Genomic DNA, 21,357 nt, shown 5'->3' with positions numbered 1-21,357 from the left:
TTATTTACAGGTTTTGGCCAAAGTTGCAAAAGCTAGCTGCCAAAACTTCAATTGCAAAATCAGGCTATAAAAGTATGTTAGTAAGAGTGTCCTGTTCTTCAAAGTTATTGAATATTCTGCCAATAGGAATCTGAAGGGTTATATGGTTCTGAAGGGTATGAAAGATTGCTTTGGCTGAAAGTGAGGTGCTGTATTGTCTAACTCTATGGTACCAGATCTAGGAGTGAAATCTAGCAAAGTATGTTCAATGACTACATACTAGGGAAGAAGAGACTGAGGGCATGCCCATACCACTGAATAACACAGGTTCAGCAAGCCATAGACCCTCAGTTGTTCACACTGCTCAGCTGTGATATTGCTCCATGGCTGTGCTTTGGACAGCTCCAGCTAGTCCTCTCCAAGGCAACACTGGGACATCGCTGCTGGGGATAATTCACTGCAGGAATCCCTTCCTACATGCTGTATATGCAAGATATGGCTCCTCCAAGGTTCTCCAAAAGCTTAACCGCAACAGCACCATCAGCTGCCTTTTTGCTACACTCCAGGACTTGCTACACAAAATTTCATCTTTATGCTATAGCAACACCACTCACGTGGGTGGCATTTTCAACTTTTTAGATACCTTGCACTGAAAAAACACACACAAAAAAGAATAATTTTATCTGAGTACCACTGGGTAGTACACGATGACCTGCTGAGTACTGCACAGAGTGGATGTGGCCAGTCTGCTCTAGAGGGGTCTATAAGGAGTCGAGATCCCTCTTCAAGGGACACTTTCGCCAAACTGGAGATCACAGGCTAGACAGATGACAATATTCTTTACAAAATGATGCAAGGCTCATGCTCTTTCTTCAAGATGGTGAGAGGAGCTGATGCTTCCACTGACTACTGTGTTAAGTTATCTAGCTACTAGGCTAGAGCAAGAGTCCCAGGTTCTGTTCCCAGGCTGTCCTTGTAGGGTTAAAAGAGAAGGCAGTAGCGCCTCGCCCCTAAGAAGGAAAACAGCTTCCTCTATCTCTCTTCCTGAAGCTATGCCATTGTGCAGAAAAGATAGGAGGAATTACAGGCTTGGTGCAAATCTCTAGCTTGATGCTTAGAGCTTTATCCTAGAGCAGTCAATCGTAGGCCAAGGTGGTCACTAACAGTGCAGGGAAGAGTCCTGTGCTATATATTAAACAAAGTCTGAAAGCAAACTGGAAAACTGGGACCGTGGACTTCAACTTGCTGGTGAGCTATCACAGCCTGGGATGGCCTGGATTGCACACTTATGGGCCCATTCTGCCTTTGAGTCGGATGGGTGGAGGATGCGAGAGTGCATGCTGACAGGCGCCACATAGGCAAGTGCGGGACTGGGGATGGTGCTGCCCATAGAAGAGGGGTTTGCTCGTGAATTAACAAACTGGATGCACCATGGCTGGTGCCATCACACTGAGGGGTTGCTGCAGTATGGGAACACACCCTCCAACGACTCCATGGTTGACAAGTCCAGACAAAGGAGAAGTGACACTGCAGACCCACACCATGAAGATCTCATGCTGTGGAGCCATTCGCCACAGAACGACCCGTTCATGGGTCCATTGGTACCAAGGGAGCAGCACTGTGGACTGAGCACAGTGATCTGCACGCTGCTATTGCCTCGAGCCACACAACTTTGGTATAACTGGGAACTGGCATTGTTATGACTGGCTATGAAAGGGAGCAAGCTACATAGGTTTGTGTGTGGATTTGGACCTATGGTCATCAGTTGGCCTGCGGACCGAAGGACCACTCATCAGCTGGGACACCTCTGATGTCAATGGCTTGGTGAGGAGAGACTCAGGAAAATTAAGCCAGAAGGGTGGCCCATAAATGGCGAGACCAGAAGCTGTGCTGCACACTCATGATTGAACTGTATAGCTCTGATACGTATACATATTTTCAGTTCTGTTATATTTCTAGCTTTGCTAAACTTTTAGCTTTGTTATAACCTCTTATCTCTAATAAATTTTCATACCTAACACCGGAATCCGAAAGAATCCCGGGCGCCCCTCTGGTGGTACGTCACACATGCTGTTCCTGCTCCACGAGCTTATAATCTTATATTCAAGGACTGAATGCTCTTCTACAAAGTATGGCTTCAAATCACCTCAGGGTTTCAACACTGGCCTAGTGCTAAAAGTGCTAGATGACAAAATTACAGGTAGAAATCGCTTGAAGCACTCCCACTACGTTCTAGCTTTAGGTAGAGGGAGAGCAGTAGCTAATGCGTTTTATAAAAAGGTTGATGCTGACTGTGTCAGCTAGGTTTTGAGAGTGGTGCCTCTGTGAAGGGGTCCTGATCTGGCTTAGGTCCTGGGCTGTATAGGTCTGGGCTTGGTCTGAATATGAATTAAAGCTACAGGTGCTATTAACTTGCTTTAAAGTAGGACACTGTTGAAAGTTAGGTAGCAGGTAAGTGAAAAGTGAGGAAGTCCAGTCTGGCATTTGCAAAGTCCAGTTGCACTCCAGTACTTCACCTATGTGAGTCCTCTCTTGGGTCTTGGCCCTAAGTTGCCCCTTGTCTCTTGTATTGATTTCTCGGCATAATTAAGCCTGTAGATAGAAAGGTGTTCGACCTATGGGCTTACCTCTTATTGGGTTGTTGTGCTGGGCACATCTCAGAATACCTGCTTGCACTACCAAATCATTTCATAGCAGCTGGTCATTTTGAATGAGCTGAGTGAGGTTCAGTCTATTCAGCACTGAGGATAATGTTAAAATCAGACCTAAACCTAGCTAGGGGGACAGAACGATACATTCAGGATGAGCTCGGACTATTTCTTTGGCCTTGAAGAAGACGACAGAGGCTCTTTTTGAATTACCCAACTATTCTATCAGACAATGTCCTGATTTCACTGGAATTTCACATCCTGAGTTTGATGCTTATGTTATCTTCTGCCTAATATTTTTCATAAGGCTGTCATAGCAACAAAGGGAGAGTGAGATTTTCTTCCAAGTCTTTGTCTCGCCTATTCATTATCCAGACGAAAAGATGGCATGTCTTTGGTTATTAAATGCGTTGTTCATTATTAAACAGCTTCCACATGATTATGTGTAGCCACCTATTTGCTCAGCTTTGCCTCCTTCCCCTTCTTCCTTTTCTGTGGACAGGTGTGAAAAAGGGGTTTATTTTAAATAATCACAACTCTTTAATAAAGACTGACTCCACACTTGTCTCCTTATGGGGTATTTCCAACCTCTCGGTGGAGGTTACCTCTACCAAATTGCCTTTCCTCTATACCACGGAGAAGAGGGCCAGCCAGGGGTTCCAGCATCCCTCAGTGCAGTGAAAGTGCGGAATAGCAGCTCCTTCTTCTGCATGCTCGGCAGCATGGACTTCACCATCTTGCCTCTGGTGTGAAACTTGTCTTTGTCCCATCTGCTGTCATTACGGTCCTTAGCACAGGAACGGCAAGCAGCAAATTAAACTTAGTTGAGCATGGGTAGACAAACTGCTGCAGACTTGGGTCTGAAATATGCCAAATTTAAAAAGATAGATAAACCACTGCTGCTCCCAGGTAGTGGAGCATGGCTGTCTGTAACGTACTATCTTTGCTCATTTTTTTTTTAATGGCAATTTTGGCAGCTTATTCTGAGACACTTCACCGTCAGCTGTTTTCTCATTTATATGTATCTTTTATTCTTCATTGCTTAATTTCAACTTCTAACTTCTAACTTTTATCCCCTGTGTGGCTGAAGTAATGCCTTTCCCTCTTTCGCAGTTAAACTCATGGTATTTGAATTAAGGTTCAGCTACACAAAGCACCAAGCTTCAAAAGTAGATCATGGTACTAGCAAAGTTGGTAAGAAGTTTCCCTACGTAGGGCTGATCACAACTGGCTTTTCCTGTCCCAGCCACCCTTTTTCTAGATTATAAACTCTAAATCTTAGCTCTTAATGATTTAATCTTGATGCTATGACCATGATACAGGATCTGGCTATTATGGTATTCAATTTATTTTAAGATTTCACATTGCTAGTAGAGAAACAAAGATGCAGAGCATGAATTAGAAATTTCATTTTGCATACAGATGCTCCCAAGAGTTTGCTTTTCTTTGGTGTATGCTTTGCTGTATTTGAAAAAGCATTTTGAAAATTCATGCGTAGAAAAATTTTCCATTAACCTGGGGTAATTCTGATCCAGCAGAGGATGTAAAATGTGTTAGTAGCACACAAAAATCACAATGAATTAATTAATGTTAAAGCTAATTGTAATTCCTAAGTTACTGCTAGACAAACATCATTACAGTAGCATGAACTGAATTTATTATGAAATTATCATCACTATGCTCTTCTCTATCAATAAGGGATGCACTCGTAAAGACTATGTTTGAAGTTGTTACTTTTTCACACACAAAAGCAAATATGCACCTTGAAAAGTCACATTATTCTTTTACACAAACTTCAGAAGTTTGACTATAAGTAATCATTTTTTATTTTGTGATATATTATTAACGCCCAAGGGCTCTTCCAAAATATTTATGCACAACAAATAATTAGGCAAGTCAGGAATGTTGTTCTCTTTGGCAATTACTTTGCAGTCATTTCAATAACAAATCTGCGTTCTGTGCCTACAGAAGCTGTTTCTGAATAATGTACACTTTTCTTTGCTCTCTTGAGCTTCCAATATTTAGAACTGAAACTTGCTTCATAGTTTGAATTCTCTTTTACCTTAGTTTAATGGAACCTTAGTTCCATTAAACAACTACCCAGCAGCGATGCTCCCTCACTGATTTGTATTTCCTTTCATTAGTCATTTAATTTAAAATGGCTCTTCAGTAACTAACAACTGCTTTCTATGATGATACCTTGGAATAGAGTCTAGTATCTGCTCAGATTTACTGGAAAAGCTAAGGGGATGCAATATTCCCATTACCACCTTCCTTTGTCACTCTCCAGTGGTGCTACTGCACTACCTCTGCTCTCCAAAGCATGACTGTTGTCTCACACCATGTCTCCGAGAAACAAACTTTGGGAGCTGGAAAAAAGGTGTGACTCAGTGCTGGGAATACGAATTCTGTGTGGGACAATGGCTTAAATACATTCCTGCCTTCCTTCTACTCTCACCACATCTAAGAACCACAGGGCAACTCAATCTGTTCTTCTCCTTTCATTTACATCATGGCATCCACTCATACATGTGTGTGTTGGGGGAAAATTCAGGCTTTGAAGAGCAGAGGAGCAAGTACTATGGTCCAATTTATTCTTCTTAAACTTGGAGGTTCTGATGCTCTGCACCATGAATTGATTCTATGATTTCATGTCAATTTGTCCACGAATCCCAAATTAAATGAAAGACACCAAACCACTGAGGAGTGTGCAAATTGCAATTGTGTTCACACGGACACTGCTCCAGAATGCAACTTTCCTCTGTAGTATGTGATGTCGATAGTTATCACCTGACGGTTTATCAAGCCTTTAAAACAATAGTAGGGCTTTGCACCTTTGACGGCTGCTCGTGATCATCTCAGCTGGGCACTCCAAAAGGGAAGCATTGAAAGTCTTTGAAAGCTTCTAAACTTTTTGTCCAATACGGTTCTTTGGGAATGAATGCTTTGCCTTTCCCATTTACGTAGTAGCTGGTGGCACTGAGTGCTTCAATTGTCCTGCTCAACAGGATCGTTTCCAGTCAAAGCAGGAAGAGATGCAAATGACATACAGCTAAAACGCAAAGGAAGGATAAATTATGGCACAGTCAGGAAAGTTAAGGCACAATATTGATTAAAAGCATGAGACTTAAATGCTGCTGAAGAAACAGCACAGGAAAGAAACACCTACCTGAAAAGAGTATAGAGAAAACATTCATGTGTAATTTTGTGTTTTCAGACAATAAAGTAAGCAGCAGTCCAATCTGCTATCTGCAGAGAAGGCTTGTCAGCAGAGGAAAAGCATGGCAAGTGTGTTGTCACATCCCCTCCGAGCAGAGCCACAAATGTGCTTCTGAAATCTTATCTATGCAAAGCAGTGTGAGAGTACGAGAAGGTGGAAGAGTGGCATTCGCAGTCCCCTGGCAGTACGTGCTGTGAATGAGCAACAGATGGAGCTTCCAGCGTCACCAGCCTTTTCAGGCAGACTTGCTCAGATTGTAGGCTTGGTAGGTACTTAAAACTGTGGGAAAAGCTCTGATAAGGAGGTTTCTAGCGCTTGTGTACAGGCCAAAGCCTCTGGAATTGAAAGTGATGGTTAAATACCACTATCCACTTCCCTAGAACATTGAGCATTTACCCTTTCATGACCTCTCCTAGCACCATGTTCATCCCATATTTTGCTACATACAAGCTATTTTTGGTAAAAAGGATGGATGAAGAGTCTGAATACATAGTGCTTTTTCCTAACTTTTGATACTCCACATAGGCTAGCTTTCAACCCGACTGTGACTGGAAATTGCTCCCTGGTGCCTAATGGGAGCTGTGAGTTGCCTGTTTGGTTAGTGTTCAAAATCCAGCAGCTAGTACCCATAATCCTTGCTGTAATTGTTTCTGTAGTACAATAGATCATAATCAGGTGACAATACAGAAGCTGAATCTGTCCAGAAATTTTCAAGTGTCCCAAAATTACAGATGATGTATAGACAGAAAGCAGAGACACTTAATTCCTCTGGACATTCAAAGAGAGCTACTTCTCCCACACATGGCAGTTTGTTCCCTTTTCCAACAAAACATGAACAGTCTTGCCTGTGGCTTCCAATGCCTCACTTCAGGCCTGAGGAAGGACCAACTACTGGCTTGGTGCTGTGTTGTCACTGTGAAGGCTGGCAAGGTCCATAGCATCTAACCTGGGCTGAGGAGGCAGGAACATCCCAGGGGCACTTGGCTTGCCAGAGCAGCTACATCTGGGCTCTTCCCCATGCATCAGAGCTTGCCCATTCCCACTGTTGTTCAGCTGAGGCTTGGGTGCAAACTTGGGTGGTAAGGCAGTTAACTGTACCCCCATTCTCCTGCTGGGCTTTCTCTGACTTCCTCTTCCGAATGATCCTCCCTTTGTCTCTCTTACTCTCCCCAGCATGTGTCTGCGTCCATGTGGAGTGGTGATCCTCCATGTTCCCTTGCCTTCTTCAAAGGTCTGTTGAAAGGCTCCAGAACCTATTACGAGGTGTTTTGGATCCCTCTTATGTGGCAAACAGCTCCTGAGCACATCTGTTCTGAGGTGTTGTTGGACACCATAACTGAGAGAGGTAGGTCTGGATGTACTTATGCATTGGTACGTCAGGTTTAGGCATATATTTATATAGCCATACATTAAGGCCATTGCTACAGCCAGCAGCAAACATGGTCTGAGCTTGTTTCAGTGCTCAGCGAAGGAGTGCAGGTAGTCTTGGAGAAGATCATTCAGCAAAGAGATGCCACCCTTCAGGAATCCCTGACCCTGGAGGAAGTCTGGAGAAAGGAAGACCCTCCCTTGGTCAAACAGGATCGGGTTAGAGATCATTTAGGCAGACTTGACATCCACAAGTCCGTAGGCCCTGATGAGATGCACCCGTGAGTGCTGAGGGAGCTGGCGGACATCATTGCTAGGCCACTCTCTATCATCTTTGAAAGGTCCTGGAGAACAGGAGAGGTGCCTGAGGACTGCAAGAAAGCCAGTGTCACTCCAGTCTTCCAAAAGGGCAAGGAGGAGGAGCCAGGAAACTACAGGCCTGTCAGCCTCACCTCCAGCCCTGGGAAGGTGATGGAACAGCTCACCCTGGAGGTCATCACTGAGCATCTGGAGGACAAGAAGGTGATCAGGAGTAGTCAGCATGGATTCACCAAAGGGAAATCATGCTTGACCAACCTGAGAGCCTTCTAGGATGGAATGACTGGTAGATGAGGAGAGAGGAGTGGATGTTGTCTCCCTGGACTTCAGCAAGGCTTTTGATACTGTCTCCCGTCACATTCCTGTAGGCAAGCTCAGGAAGTGGAGGGCTGGATGAGTGGACAGTGAGGTGGATTGAGAACTGGCTGGCTGGCCGAGCTCAGAGGGTTGTCATCAGTGGCACAGAGTCAAGCTGGAGGCCTGGAGCTAACGGTGTCCCCCAGGGGTCAATACTGGGTCCGGTCTTGTTCAACATATGACCTGGAGGAAGGGACAGAGTGCACCCTCAGCAAATTTGCTGATGACACTAAACTGGGGGGAGTGACTGATAGCCCAGAGGCCTGTGTTGCCATTCAAAGGCTCCTCACTAGCCTGGAGAGACGGGCAGAGGGGAACCTCATGAAGTTCAGCAAAATCAAGTGCAGGGTCCTGTACCTGGGGAGGAATAATCCCAGGCACCAGGGCAGGCTGGAGGTTCACCTGCTGGAAAGCAGCTCTTCAGAGAGGGACCTGGGAGTCCTGGTGGAAAGTTAAGCGTGAGCCAGCAATGTGCCCTTGTGACCAAGAAGGCCAATGGTCTCCTGGGGTGCATTAGGCAGAGTGTTGCCAGCAGGTCGAGGGAGGTGATCCTGCCCCTCTCCTCAGCCCTGGTGAGGCCTCGTTTGGAGTCTTGTGTCCAGTTCTGGGCTCCCCACTACAAGAGAGATGTGGAGCTGCTGGAGAGCGAGTCCAGCTAAGGGCTACGAAGGTGACTGGGGGACTGGAGCATCTCTCCTCTGAGGAAAGACTGAGAGAGCCAGGCATGTTCAATCTGGAGAAGAGAAGGTTGAAGGGGAGTAACCTTATCAATGTGTACAAGTATCTGAAGGGAGGGTGTCAAGAGGATGAGGCCAGAGTCTTCTCCGTGGTGCCCAGCAACAGAACAAGAGGCAACAGGCACCAACTGAACCACAGGACGTTCCATCTGAACCTGAGAAAAAAACTTCTTCACTGTGAGGGTGCACTGGAACAGGTTGCCTAGAGAGGCTGTGGAGTCTCCTTCACTGGAGATAGTCAAAACCCACCTGGATGTGATCCTGGGAAATATGCTCTAGGTGAGCCTGCTTGAGCAGGGAGGTTGGACTAGATGATCTCTAGAAATCTCCTCCAACCTCAGCCATTCTGTGACTCTATGAAAGAGGAAAGAAGTAGAGGAGGCAGGTGGAGGGGAAGACCTGGCACACCGCGGGTGAGCTGAATTTATATTTTAACCAGTTAGTACTAAGCCAATCAGATGTGGCTTTGTCAACACAATGTTTATACTAGTGCATGATAGAAACAACTGAATCTAACTCTTCTTGTTTTATTTTTCATGTTGCCTAGAAGGTTTTGGATAACGTGCCACTTTTATCCTTTTTTGTTTGTTTGTTTTGAAGGTTTAAGAATTTGCTTGATTTATTGTCTCACTTAAAATTTATACTTCATATATTTCCCAGATGGGATGTCATGGCTAATGGCTACGATGTTATTTTAATGAACTACCAGTTCTGAAATACTCCAAATATGTGCCATCGTTAAACATAAACATGATGCAGAGCGGAACACGGAAATTATTCTGTGAAGGAAGAGGCCATCCTCTGATGCAATTATCTTTTTCCCCAGTACAGTATAGCAGAAAGCTTTTTCACGGGAATATTAAGGAGGCAGTTGCTGCCCACAAGACATCTGCTGAAGTCAAAAGTAATAATAAAAATTAAGCACGTTTGTGCTTTTCAAGTTTTAATGAATTGTGAGACAAACAATCAGAACACCCTCAGCCTCATGGCATGCTATCCTGTGGCTGCTAAACGGGACTCATGGGCTCCGGCTGGCACTGCAGACAGTGGGACCTTGTTCACCCAAATGCTATGGGGCTCACTGTAAATCAGCATGTTGCTGTGCTGTGGCTGTCACCAGGTTGTGTGTTTCTATAGCTATTCTCCTGCCCTTTTTTCCTCTGGAAGTGAGCACAGCTGTGCCAAACGAAACAGAAGGAACAGTGACTTTGAAGTATATGCTATAACCCCAAATATTCTTGTGGGGACAGAAGTGGCAAGAGTGGGACAGGCAGCAGCAGGTTGTCATTCCAATTAGTGATTTTTGTTGCATAGTTGTGATTGCCCTGGAGACTTGTGCTAGTCTGCAAAAAAGTCAGCCTTCAAAAATGTTTTGTAGATCAGCTCTGGTCCAGCTTTACACTGTTATTCATCAAATGTGTTAGTCTTTACACAGCCTGAAAATTATATTAGGATGGTGCAGAGTCATCCTTTGACAGTTGGAAAGGAGATTGACTTGGGAAAGGAAAAGCAGGCACTAAGGCATAGAGGTTTCACCTCCTTGTGCTGAAATCAAATGGCAAAAGGAAGGGAGGGGATTCGCACATGCAGAGCTGCTGTCTTGTCCACATGAGAAGCCTGCCCTGTCCCTGAGGGACTGACCTTCACATCTACTCTGCTTTCCCCCATGAGATCGGGTCACAGAGAAGGGAAGGGTGAAAGAGTGAAGGTGGCAGCATGAAAGTAACATCTCTTGAAGTCTCATATTGGTCAATATGAAAAAAAAATCATTCTTTGATAACCAAATTCCTTTCCTCTGGTGCCATCCTGCATATGTATGTGTACAGTATGTATCTGTTCTTGCTTTGTTACATTTAAGTTTGAACCAGCCAGCCAGGCATCCCCCTAAGGTCAGTGGAGAGGAGAAGGTAGTTCCAAAGGGAAATTGTTCTTGTCCCACGATAGGTGCTGAAGACATGTCACGTGAGTAGCATTCGTTGAAAGTCAGGCAAGAGGAACTGCATAATTCATTTCTCAGGGCTACAAAGCTGGGAGACTTACATTCCTCCTCTGTCCTCCCTGCAGTCAGAGAGCTGGGAGGTTCCCCAACAAACACACTAGATTTTTGGAAAGTATCTTTCAGTTCAGCCAATGGATATTTTCTTTAGGGTCCCAAGCTGTCTCCTGGGGCCATGTGGAGTGATGGAAACTGCAAGGAGAGCAGATCACTCATGTGATACCCATCCTTTCTAGGGGAAGTTCTGGAGCACCATAAGCTGGGGAGTCCCAGTAGTAGACCGTAGTTCTTGCAGCAGCTGTAGTTCAGCCTGTCTAACCTGTAGACCCATTGCTTCTGGCAGTTCTGGGCTTGAATAGCTTGGAAAACAGGTCAATGTTTTTGACTGAATTGAATTTAAGTAAGCAAATGTGAGGAAATCCCATTTCTTTCATTGTCTCTGTATAGTTTTAGACTGGCAAATCTGAATGCTGGAATGGGGACGATAATAAGTCTTGGAAACAAAGAAAGAAAGAGAAAGAAAGAAAAAGAAAGAAAGAAAGAAAGAAGGTCCATTATACCTTCATAGAAGATTGTCTTTTTATCATTTCTCTATAACATGGATCTTTAAAGGCAGTGTGAAAATCTGCAAAGAACTGGAAAGACAATGTGGAAAAAAGGAGCCTCCCCTCCCGTTTCTGAGCGTGCTGCCATCTCTGTTAGGAAGGGGTGAGGTGGGCACCGCTACAGCGGGAGTCTGGCTCCCACAGGGTTTCATTTTGCAACCAGCCCCACAGCAATATGAGTGTTTCTGTATCTGTCCTTTGGACAGCCCAGGCTCTCCAGTTTTGGTTTGTAAGCCAGCGCACAAAGTGGCTCAGCTCACCATGTAACGGCACTTTCTGCCCAGTAATCAAGACAGAAAGCTGGCAGCCTGAAGGCTTGCCCATGCCACCTTTGCAATGGAAAAGAGCTACAGTTCAGTATTTAATAACTTAATTCTTCACATGGCAGCTTAACTACATGACCTGTGGATCAGAAAATGATAAAATACTAAGTATACTTAGATGTGCTTCTGCAGCCTGAATACTACATGCCAACTGCCATTTAATGTTATATCTGTCTCCAGGGCCTATCACATAGTTTTTTTCCTTGTTTTTCCTGAGCCATGAGCAGCACTGGGCACTACACTCCCTTTGCTTTCTATTGTGATTCTGGGGGCAGCATGTTGGAGTGGCCTGGGGAAGAGGCACCAAGGGAGACGTATCTTCATCTCCCTGTTAACCCTGCCTAGTATGGCACGTCCTACTTGGATATCACATTAATGCAGCTACATCCAGCCTCATGTGCCATCCGTTTCCACACATTTATGCCAGATCAGCCTCAGCTATTTTGTGGTTTCTCATCAATGAAAAACCATAGTCCTTATGGCTGGATTCTGCCTTCTGCAGGCAGAGACACGATAATGGAGAGAGAAGGAAACGTTCTCTGCAGTCAGCCAGCTGCCTCCTGCGCAATATCTTTTCATTGAATAGGAACAAATAGAACAGGGCCAGATGGGCTACTTATGATTGACAGGTGTCAGGATCTGCACAACGCTTTGGCAGTATTGTTCCATACCAATTGAACAACCAAACGGTGCGGGGACCCGCTTGTTTTCCAAATCTGAAATGCTTTTAAAAATCAAACGAGAAGATATAAATTTCAGTGTTGAGTGTTCTTACCCAGAGTTATTTTCCGTATCATATAAATTCAGTCAGATGATGAGTGAATGCTCTGGTGTACAGCTAGAGTTGTGTGAATGAAGATATTCCTGTGTAAACTAGTTTACTCACTAAGTGCACGAGTACCATTCACCGTTTTCATTGCTTCTGCAGGTGATTCAGGAAAAAAAGCATTTTCAGATTGCACTCATCTCCCGAATGTCCACATAAACAGATGTAAATGTGACCTAACGTAACTCAGATTACAGATTTGCTGTGACTGCAGCTTGAGAATAATGTAACTTTTCACTTAGATAGACAAAGCCAAGATTTTCACAAGTGCTACCTAGTTTTTGTGTGAAACTCTCTTGATCTCTAGCTGTACTAACAACCATGTTTTGCTGGCTATCCACTTCTGGGGATTTTTTTTTTAAGTTATGGTCTTTAGTCTTTTAGAAAATGGAATACAAGGAACAGTCACATTGGTTTTGTTTCACCTTGGATGTGTGTGTCATTTTTTTAATGCATCACTTTTTTCTGATTCCTTCCCTGAAGTAACTGAGACACTGTAATCGCAGGCTTGAATCAAAGCTGTTTCCTATAAAGGACGCAGAAGGGATATCTCTCTAGCCAAGGAGGATCTCTTCCTCTCTGTGTTCTCTGATTCTGTGAGGCTGTAGACATTTTTGGTAGATTTTGCTTGGGCTCAGGAAAGTAAATAAAACGCTGGCAAAGCATCACATCTGATGCACTAAGAACTTGGTTTTTCATTCGTATCTCAAGGCAAAGAAATTATTTTTCTTGTATGCGGGCAGTTCACAGGAACTCCCTTTTGAAAACAAGTGCATATATTTAAGGCTGGAGTATGGATGTTCTGACACAGAGCCCTGAGAAATCAGTGGTTATTGGCCTTGCAGCGGGCTACCGTGGCGTTGCAGCTGAGGCGGGGTCTGTTGCCTCCATCAGTTCCCTGCCAGACACACATACAACATATCTTCTCTCTCGTGTTCAAGACTTTGTTTTTCTCTGGCGAGTTGTTTTTGCTTGTTGTGTGTTTATTGTATGACTGAGAGGAAGCAATGTTTCCCTAACCAGAGGATGACACAGCTTAGACAGTTGCTGGCACCTTCTTTTTACTCTCAGGATCTGTTCCTTTCTGATTCTGTGCAGAAAGGTAGCAGCTTAGTACACATGCTGTTTTTTCACAAAGAAAGAGGAGGATTTGGTGAATGTATATGCAACGGAATCCTTTGGATAGTACAAATCAGGCTTTTAATGTCTTTGATTAAATTTGGGTAATGTTTTCCTCTGGCATTTCTTGGTCATCCTCTTCTGGTTCCAATGCTTCTTAGCATACCACCATTCTCCAGAAATCTTAGTTTTACACGGATGATATCTCCTTTATTTCAGGATCAGAGAGAAGCACAGTAGCCACAGATCTCACATGCAACACCAAGTTAGTTATTGAAAGACATGTATGAAGCTTAAAAGCTTTTCCTAATTGCAGTGCAAATCTCTCTTTAGGAAAAGCCTCATCCAAAAGACTTCCTTCTCCTCCTCAAAAAAGTACACAAGCTATTAACCAGTAGAAAGCTCTTTACTCCTCAAAACTGCCGTTGTACTCAGCTCTGAGCTAACAGGGTCCAAGAATAAAACAGGTTAATGTCATCTTGCTGTCTGGAAGCCTTTTTGGTAGAATAAAAGAATAATTAGGTCAGTTTATCCTCAGCATAAAATTTCAGTAACTCTTAAAGCTTTCAGAAAGGTTGGGTAAGGAGCATGACAGATTTGTTTGATGTATAAGAAAAATAATTTCAAATCCAGATTTATCTCTCTTTTGGTAAGATAAGTGGCATGCTTCCAAAAAGCCACTTGTCCATGTGGCATTTCCCTTTGGCTGCTCTTCTATGGGTGATTTCCACGAGTATGTGCAATTGCACCTTTTTTCTTACATAAAAGTATAGCGATAGTCATGAATTGTCCATATGTTTTATTTCATGAAAAGTGATTTTATTTCAATATAGAGTTTTTATAGCAAATTTTATTTGATGTTGATTATTTTCTGCATTCTACTTGGAGAATTTAAAAAAATCAGGAATTTTCAGGAAACACCAACTCAAACCCATACATTTTGGCTTGTTGAATAAATCAGCTGTTTCCATTTTGATCAGTCTGGTGTTTATTTGCATTTGCATAAGATTCAGCAGTGCCTCACAGAAATAATAGACTGGGTACCTTCGTGTTCTCCAAGTCCGTTAGTGATTTGGCTTCATGGCTGGGCTATATTCCCCAGGACAAAGCATTTCCTATCCACTATCCACTATCCACTGAGGAAGGTCCACTATCTGACCTTCCTCAGTGCACCCTCTCCGGAAATCTAGTTTAAAGGTGACCTGAGACCTTTGGGAAGAGCAGGAAACCAAGATGACTGATTTACAGTCTTCATGGAGCTTGCTATAGCTTCAGATGGACATATAGCTCAGACTGAATTCAAAGAAACTGTTGAAACAGCATGTTTCCACATAGAAAAAAAAAGGGAAATAGTCCAGTCTGTAAAAAATAAATTCCATAGAATTCGGTATATTGCTTCAATATTAAAAGCACCTGCCAAAACATCTGAATTTCCTGTGAGATGAAAATTTTGACATTTCTATTGACTCTACAAAAAGGCAGAAATTTGAGGCTCACTTAGGAGAAAAATTTCTTGAAAAAAGTATACTAAAAATACAAGCTATGTTTTTTGAAGCTATATGACTTTCATCAGATCCATTGGGTTTTAGGCACGTTTGAAAGCGAAGCCACCTTCATAGGAACCAAATCTTTGCTCAAAGGCCTAAAAGGAAATATGCAGTTTTGAAAATCTTGGTTATTACACGTTATAATGTCCCACCCTCATACAAAGGCCTGAAGCCTTTTATAATAATGAACCACTGTGTTACTCTGAAAATGAAGAACTTTGTTTCTGAGTTATGCAATATATGCGACTGCTCTGAGCTACCACAGATCAGCCAGCTGGGATAATTTGGCTGTGAGAGTCCTGCCCTAGGACACCCCAAAAGTCTTCCGCTTCATCCTCATTCTTAAATGCATTTTAGGACGGCCTAGATATGATATAATTAAAATGAGGATGGCAGCAGCACAGAATAACTCGTATGTGCTCCCAGTAGCATCATGCAAGACTTACCAATAGACGGTGTGTGGTGCTAAGTCTTGATTTTGCTCTGCTTCAACAAAGTGCAGGGAAAATGTACAGACCAAAAAGCATGCTTAAGATGTGGCATTTATCTGAGAATATTTTGTGAAATGGTGCTTGCGATATGCTCTCCAGTCACAGTAATGTTTAACGATGAGAAAAGCTTTGCAGTAAACAAGTGAATGTAATTGTCATACTGTATTTAAAAGATAAGTTTTCCTATTAAGCTGACAGTGATAATTAGCAAACCTGAATATTTTATGGCTCATTAACTGTGGGTAGGCAAGTTTCTTACACAAATAATAACCCCTTTAAACCTTCACCCAAACCAAACCTCCTTCGTGATAATAAAATACTGCAAATAAGTGAACTGTTAATTTTTCATCTCTGTACACTGGTGGGTGTCTAAGGCAAACCTCGCAAACTGACTATGTTTTCTATAAGAGCAACAATCAATTTGATGAGCAAGTTAACTTTCCTGAGGTTTCCAAGCAGTTTTGCAGGCTTAGAGTGCAGGAACAAACTACAGAACTTTTGGTTGTGCAGTTCAATGAAATGTGAATGCTACAGCTTTGTCATTCCCTCTAATACTCACAGTATTTGGGCAAATGTAGGCTAGGCAGCTGACTCATAAATTTCCAAAGGGAGCAATAACATATTAGGAACAATAGATGTTTTTTCCTTATCTCGTTAAGCAATCCTTTAAGTTTTATTTCCTGATATTTTGCTCACAGTGGTTTAATATTTATCTGGCATCGGTGTGTCACCAATTAAATGTTTAGTCAACAGAGAAAGATTATCATCTTTATTCCTCAGTAGTCATAAATTTTTCACAGGCAGTCTGATATAGTTTTTGGAGAAGCATGCGAAATCTATTCATTTACCGGAATTCATATAAAAAAGTTCACATTCCAGTAACATGGAGGATTGTCTTCCTTTCTGCTATGCAAAGACGACTGCAAAATAGCTTCTGTGCCTTGTTCGGAAAGAAGCTGCTTTGGAAAATATATTTGAACCATTCCTTGAAGATGTCAATCTTCACTGGGACAAGAGAGCACTTAGCTAGTAGCAGGGCTGGCAATAATTCCTCTCACGTGAGGCACAAGGTAAACAGGAATGGGGTCCTGAAGGGACGAACAGACATGGCCAAACTTTGTCACTTAACCCTAACTGTGAAACTAAACTGTTCTGCCATTTTTGATGGCAAGTATGAAGAGTGGGATTTTAGTAAAACTTGAGTTTTGTCTCTGGTTAATCCCAATTTAAACAGCACATTAGTCTCAAGCACAGTCTGTCCCCATTCCTTTTCCACTCGTAGATGTAAAGACAATTAATAGCCTGGAGTCTCCTTCAACTAGAAGTCTCTTCACTCTCCTTTAAATTTATTTTGTGACATACTACAAGTCCTAAATTAGTGTTATGAGTTGGAATCACCTAGCAGGGCAACTGGGAGAAATCCCACATCAGCAGCAAACTCATGTCTAGCACAGTGAAAAAAAGACTTTCACTGAACAGAAGAGTAAATGCTCTTTGGATTCAAACTAGAAGCCTGTGTAAGGAAAATGTGCCATTAAAAGGCAAGGGCAATAGGGCACCAGGTATATAATTTCAAACTAGTAGCACAGACGAAGACTGCATTCGATACTGCTGAGCCCTTCCTCTCTTCTAGCAGCCCTTGCCCAGCACTAGTTTGAACCAAAAGCACAGCACAGTGGTGGGGGCAGCACTGGTGCTGCAGCGCCTTGGCCTGACTCTTGTCCCCAGAAGGAAACCCCAAAGAGGTGGTTGAGCAGTGTGCGTGTGGAGCATAAATGCTCCGTAAAAAACTCTGTGAAAAGAAAAGCTAAACTAGTACCTGATGTAGCTGAGAAACAAGGCTCTTGATAGCTATTAAAGACATAGATACACCAGTTGAAGGGCAGGACTTCCGTCTTTGCGGCAAGCTCTGTCAGCTAGAAATCAGAAAACAGCTTGTCACGGTTTCCAGAGTTGACTTAACTTCCAAGTGCCCGACACTTCCAAGAGGCCCAACATACAGAGGAGACAAGGGTTGATCTTTATTTGCTTGCTGTTGTGGAGGCAGTGCAGGTGTTATACAGTAACACTGCAGGTCCTAGGTCATTGAACTTGTGCAAATGTTGCAGATGTGGCTGTGCAAACCGAGGGAGGGAGAAGCAGAGCGCCTGCGACTTCCTCCGTCTGCTGGTACCTGCATACACGGGGATGAGCTGTTTCTGGGAAATGCACTGCTCCTACAGGTTGCTATGGATGGATGGAAAGCCAGAGTGGGAGATTTTATTAAATTTGCTGTGCTGTGCTTTATAAAGGATAAAGATGCCAGAGAAAACAGTGTGATCAAATACCTTGGGATCATTTGCAAGCAACAGGAAAGCTGTTTTGATTCCTCTGTAATAGGAGATCAGCAATGTGAAGATGTTAGACATATACAGGACTAGAGTATCTTGCATTTCCTACCTTGTGTGACCACGTGGACCTCTGCAAAGTGACTGTAAATACCCTGCCCTCAGAACAACAGTATTTGATACCCAGGCCCCATTCTTTGGCACGGCAGGAAGTCACTAAGTAATGAATAGGTCGGAGATAGAGAAGGATCAGTCTCTTACAGTGAGGTAAACTCATCCTTGGACAGTTTTGCGTGTCTCCAACACAAGTGCTGAACTGATGTCTTGAACCATATGGGGGCAGCACAGACGCATATTCGTGAAACAGCTCAAGCTTCTCAAGTGTGGTAACAGCAAACCAGCACTGTGGAAGTAGAAGGTGCCTTATTACTACATGATCCATGGCAGATGTGCTTCAGCCCATGTGGAGAAAAAGATGTTTGAGAAGAAAGCTACATCTTTCAACACAGTGGGAGATAAAATAAGATGTTAACAGGCTCCTTACGTAAGCTACCCAGCAAGTATGAAGGATTAGATCTTTTCTGAAAATCTTAATAATAACAGCACCTGCTGAGATCTGGAAATTCCTGGCTTTTAGCTTATTCAAATGCAGACACAACTGGTTTCTACATCATGATTTACAGTTGCAGTACAAAGGGGCCAATCTTACAGCCTTTAATCACATGCATAATCCTTTTCCTGCAACTGGGTTTGAATAGCAAGTTTATAACCAAGCCATAAGAGCTGAAATTTAACCTGAAATGATTGCTCAGGGTAGAGAACCACTGAAGCTCCTGGCTTGCAAGACAGAAATGAAAGTGTCTCCACAAGTGGATAAAAGTTTGTGTGTGGGGATCATTGTTACAGGATTTTAGCTAAAACTGTACTTTGTGACTAACAGTACGAAGCTGCTTCCGCAAGTGGTCTCAGAGCAACAGAGTAGCGAGCAGTTAGATACAAGAGTGTCTGAAGAAAATTTTCTGGCCTGTGTTATTCAGGAGGCTGGACTACAGGATGGCAAGTGTCCCTTCTGGTCTTAGAAACCTAGGAAATCTGCTTCAATTAGAAGGTTAATCTTCTTTTGATCATTTCTTTGATTATAAATGGGACTATATTGTTTGTATCACATGAAATGAGAATTGTTTCCACTGTGAGCATCGCTTCATATTAACAATCTAATGCAGCATCCACATGAACGGTGTTGTGGCATCTCCATCATTGACGATATTGAATATAGGATATTGAAAAATTGGTAGGAAAAACAACTGAGCAACCTGATGTCACTTCAAAGCTGACCCTGCTTTGAGAAGGGGTTGTACCAGTGACCTCCACAGGTCCCTTCCAACCTAACTTATCATGTGATTTTTTTTTATGATTCTGTGGTCTAGACTATTAGGACTTTTGTTTGTTGGATTCCTTTGGAGGATAAATGATCTGCTAAAAAGAGAAAGAACTATTACTTAGGAAACAGGTAGATTAGTGTATGCTGTACGGCACCATCCAGAGCACTGGACTTGCCTCACGTTCTGGAAAGAGAGCACTTCCGAAATAACAGCTAAGCCGTGGCAGAGTGGGAAAGGAAAAACTGAAATTCAATTCCAGGAAAGGATGAGAGCGCCTAACATTGCTAAGCAAGTAAAATAAACAAAGCATTCACAAATTGGCCTAGTAATTCTTCTGTACGTGGGAAAGCTAGACTTGCCATTCATTATCCTGATAGAAGGGGTTTCAGGTCTACTACTACAAACCTTTGTGCCTGAACTAAGCTGTTTTTATATACAGTGACCACTTTTCCTCACCTCCTCTCCCAAAGGACATGCTTGAGCTTAATTTTACGGATGAAATTCTTTAAGCTCTTCATTCTTAGAGTATCTAACCCTCTCTCATGACGTCAGGTCCCACCACCATGAATAGGCAGACCTATTGGACCAGTTGAACTATCAGCGCTTACTTTCACCTATGGAGGAGCTTCGTCTCTGTCCAGGGATTCAGCCCGAATCCCACACGTTCTGAGTGAATATTTGTGCTTGCAATATACACTGCAAATGTCTCATGCAGGCATTCATACAGGGATGCTGAGAGAGAGATGGAAGATCTGGCTGGGGTAGATACATGTGTAGAGTAAAACTCAGATAGTTATCCAAGAATGACTACAAACTGGCCACACTAATGGATTTTATCCCACTATTCAAGGAGAGTATTTTTCTGGACATGAACTTTGGTAGTGATCCTATTAATGTGTCCATTTGTTTTGATTACTATTACCACCAAAATACGCTCTAAAGCTAGACGTCTTAATCATTTCAACAACTGATTTATAATTTAAACCTCAATTCAAAACATATCACTCAAGTTTTACTGCCCACATGCACTGGTTTAAATTGGATGCATTCCAGAGCCCAAACATTCTCTGACTATATTTAACCTGCTTTCTATTTTCATCTGATATTTTACCTGTCAAGGAAAACTTTTGGCAAATTATCAGTCAGCGTTCTCTTTCTTCTGTATTATAGCCCAAAGATTTTAACACAAGTCAGGTATAAATGCTAGCGCTTTCGGCTCTGCATTGCTAGGGGCTGTATCACTTGAACACAAACTGAGCAGTCGGATGGCTGAATGAAGGAGCAGTGAGCTCTGGCAAACACATTAGAACAAGTGAGGGGGTAATAGCATGCTCAGATTGCTGCCTGTCCGTCAGGGGTGATGTGATCCCTCCACGAAAAGTTCCTCCCAGCAGTTTTGGGCACTGCGGGGGAGAGGGTGAAAAGCTCACCCAAGCCTTTATCAATCTCATGGTGCTGCGACCCCCAGAGAAAGGAAATGCTGTTTGGGCAAGTTCTTAGGCTGTATGGCTTAGAGTCACAAGGAATTTTATGCCCACTTCTCCATATTTCAGTGAGCTTGAATCTCCTTTGAATTCCTTATCTGTGTACCTATATAGGTGATCGAAATCTAACTGCAAATGGACCACGGTTATTACTGCTTGTTTTTGGCTTAATTCCTGACAGCATCATAGGGTACCACATCACTGTCAAACATCATTATGTCTTTGAGCTGCCTGTGACCTGCTTTCATACGCCAGGAAAACTGCCAGCTTCCTGTTTGAGCAGCCCTAAACCATGCTCATCAATACACCAACTTGTGATTGTTTAATCTTATTTCTTATTGTTAGGATAACGTAAGGGAAACTTTAGCAATGCAGCCTATGGATTTATTTTTTGGGAGCAGTCACTAGAACTGTCTAAGAAGCGGGTAGAAGGAAAGTGAGGCTACTCAAAGTGCACGGATGAAAAACTCCACCGTAGTAATTATGTATTCCCTATGGCACAGAAGGATGGGAGAAGCACACTTCAGGGACAGCAACTCAGAGCTGGAAAAATAATTCCTTCCAAGCTAATCCAGGCATGCCATGGAAATATCTCTGTCATTGATTGTTCCGCATAGATGCCACTCTTGA

Source organism: Struthio camelus, chromosome 1 (genome assembly GCF_040807025.1).
Source record: "Struthio camelus isolate bStrCam1 chromosome 1, bStrCam1.hap1, whole genome shotgun sequence".
Lineage (NCBI taxonomy): Eukaryota > Metazoa > Chordata > Aves > Struthioniformes > Struthionidae > Struthio > Struthio camelus.
Note: the sequence above shows the minus strand (reverse complement) of the source record.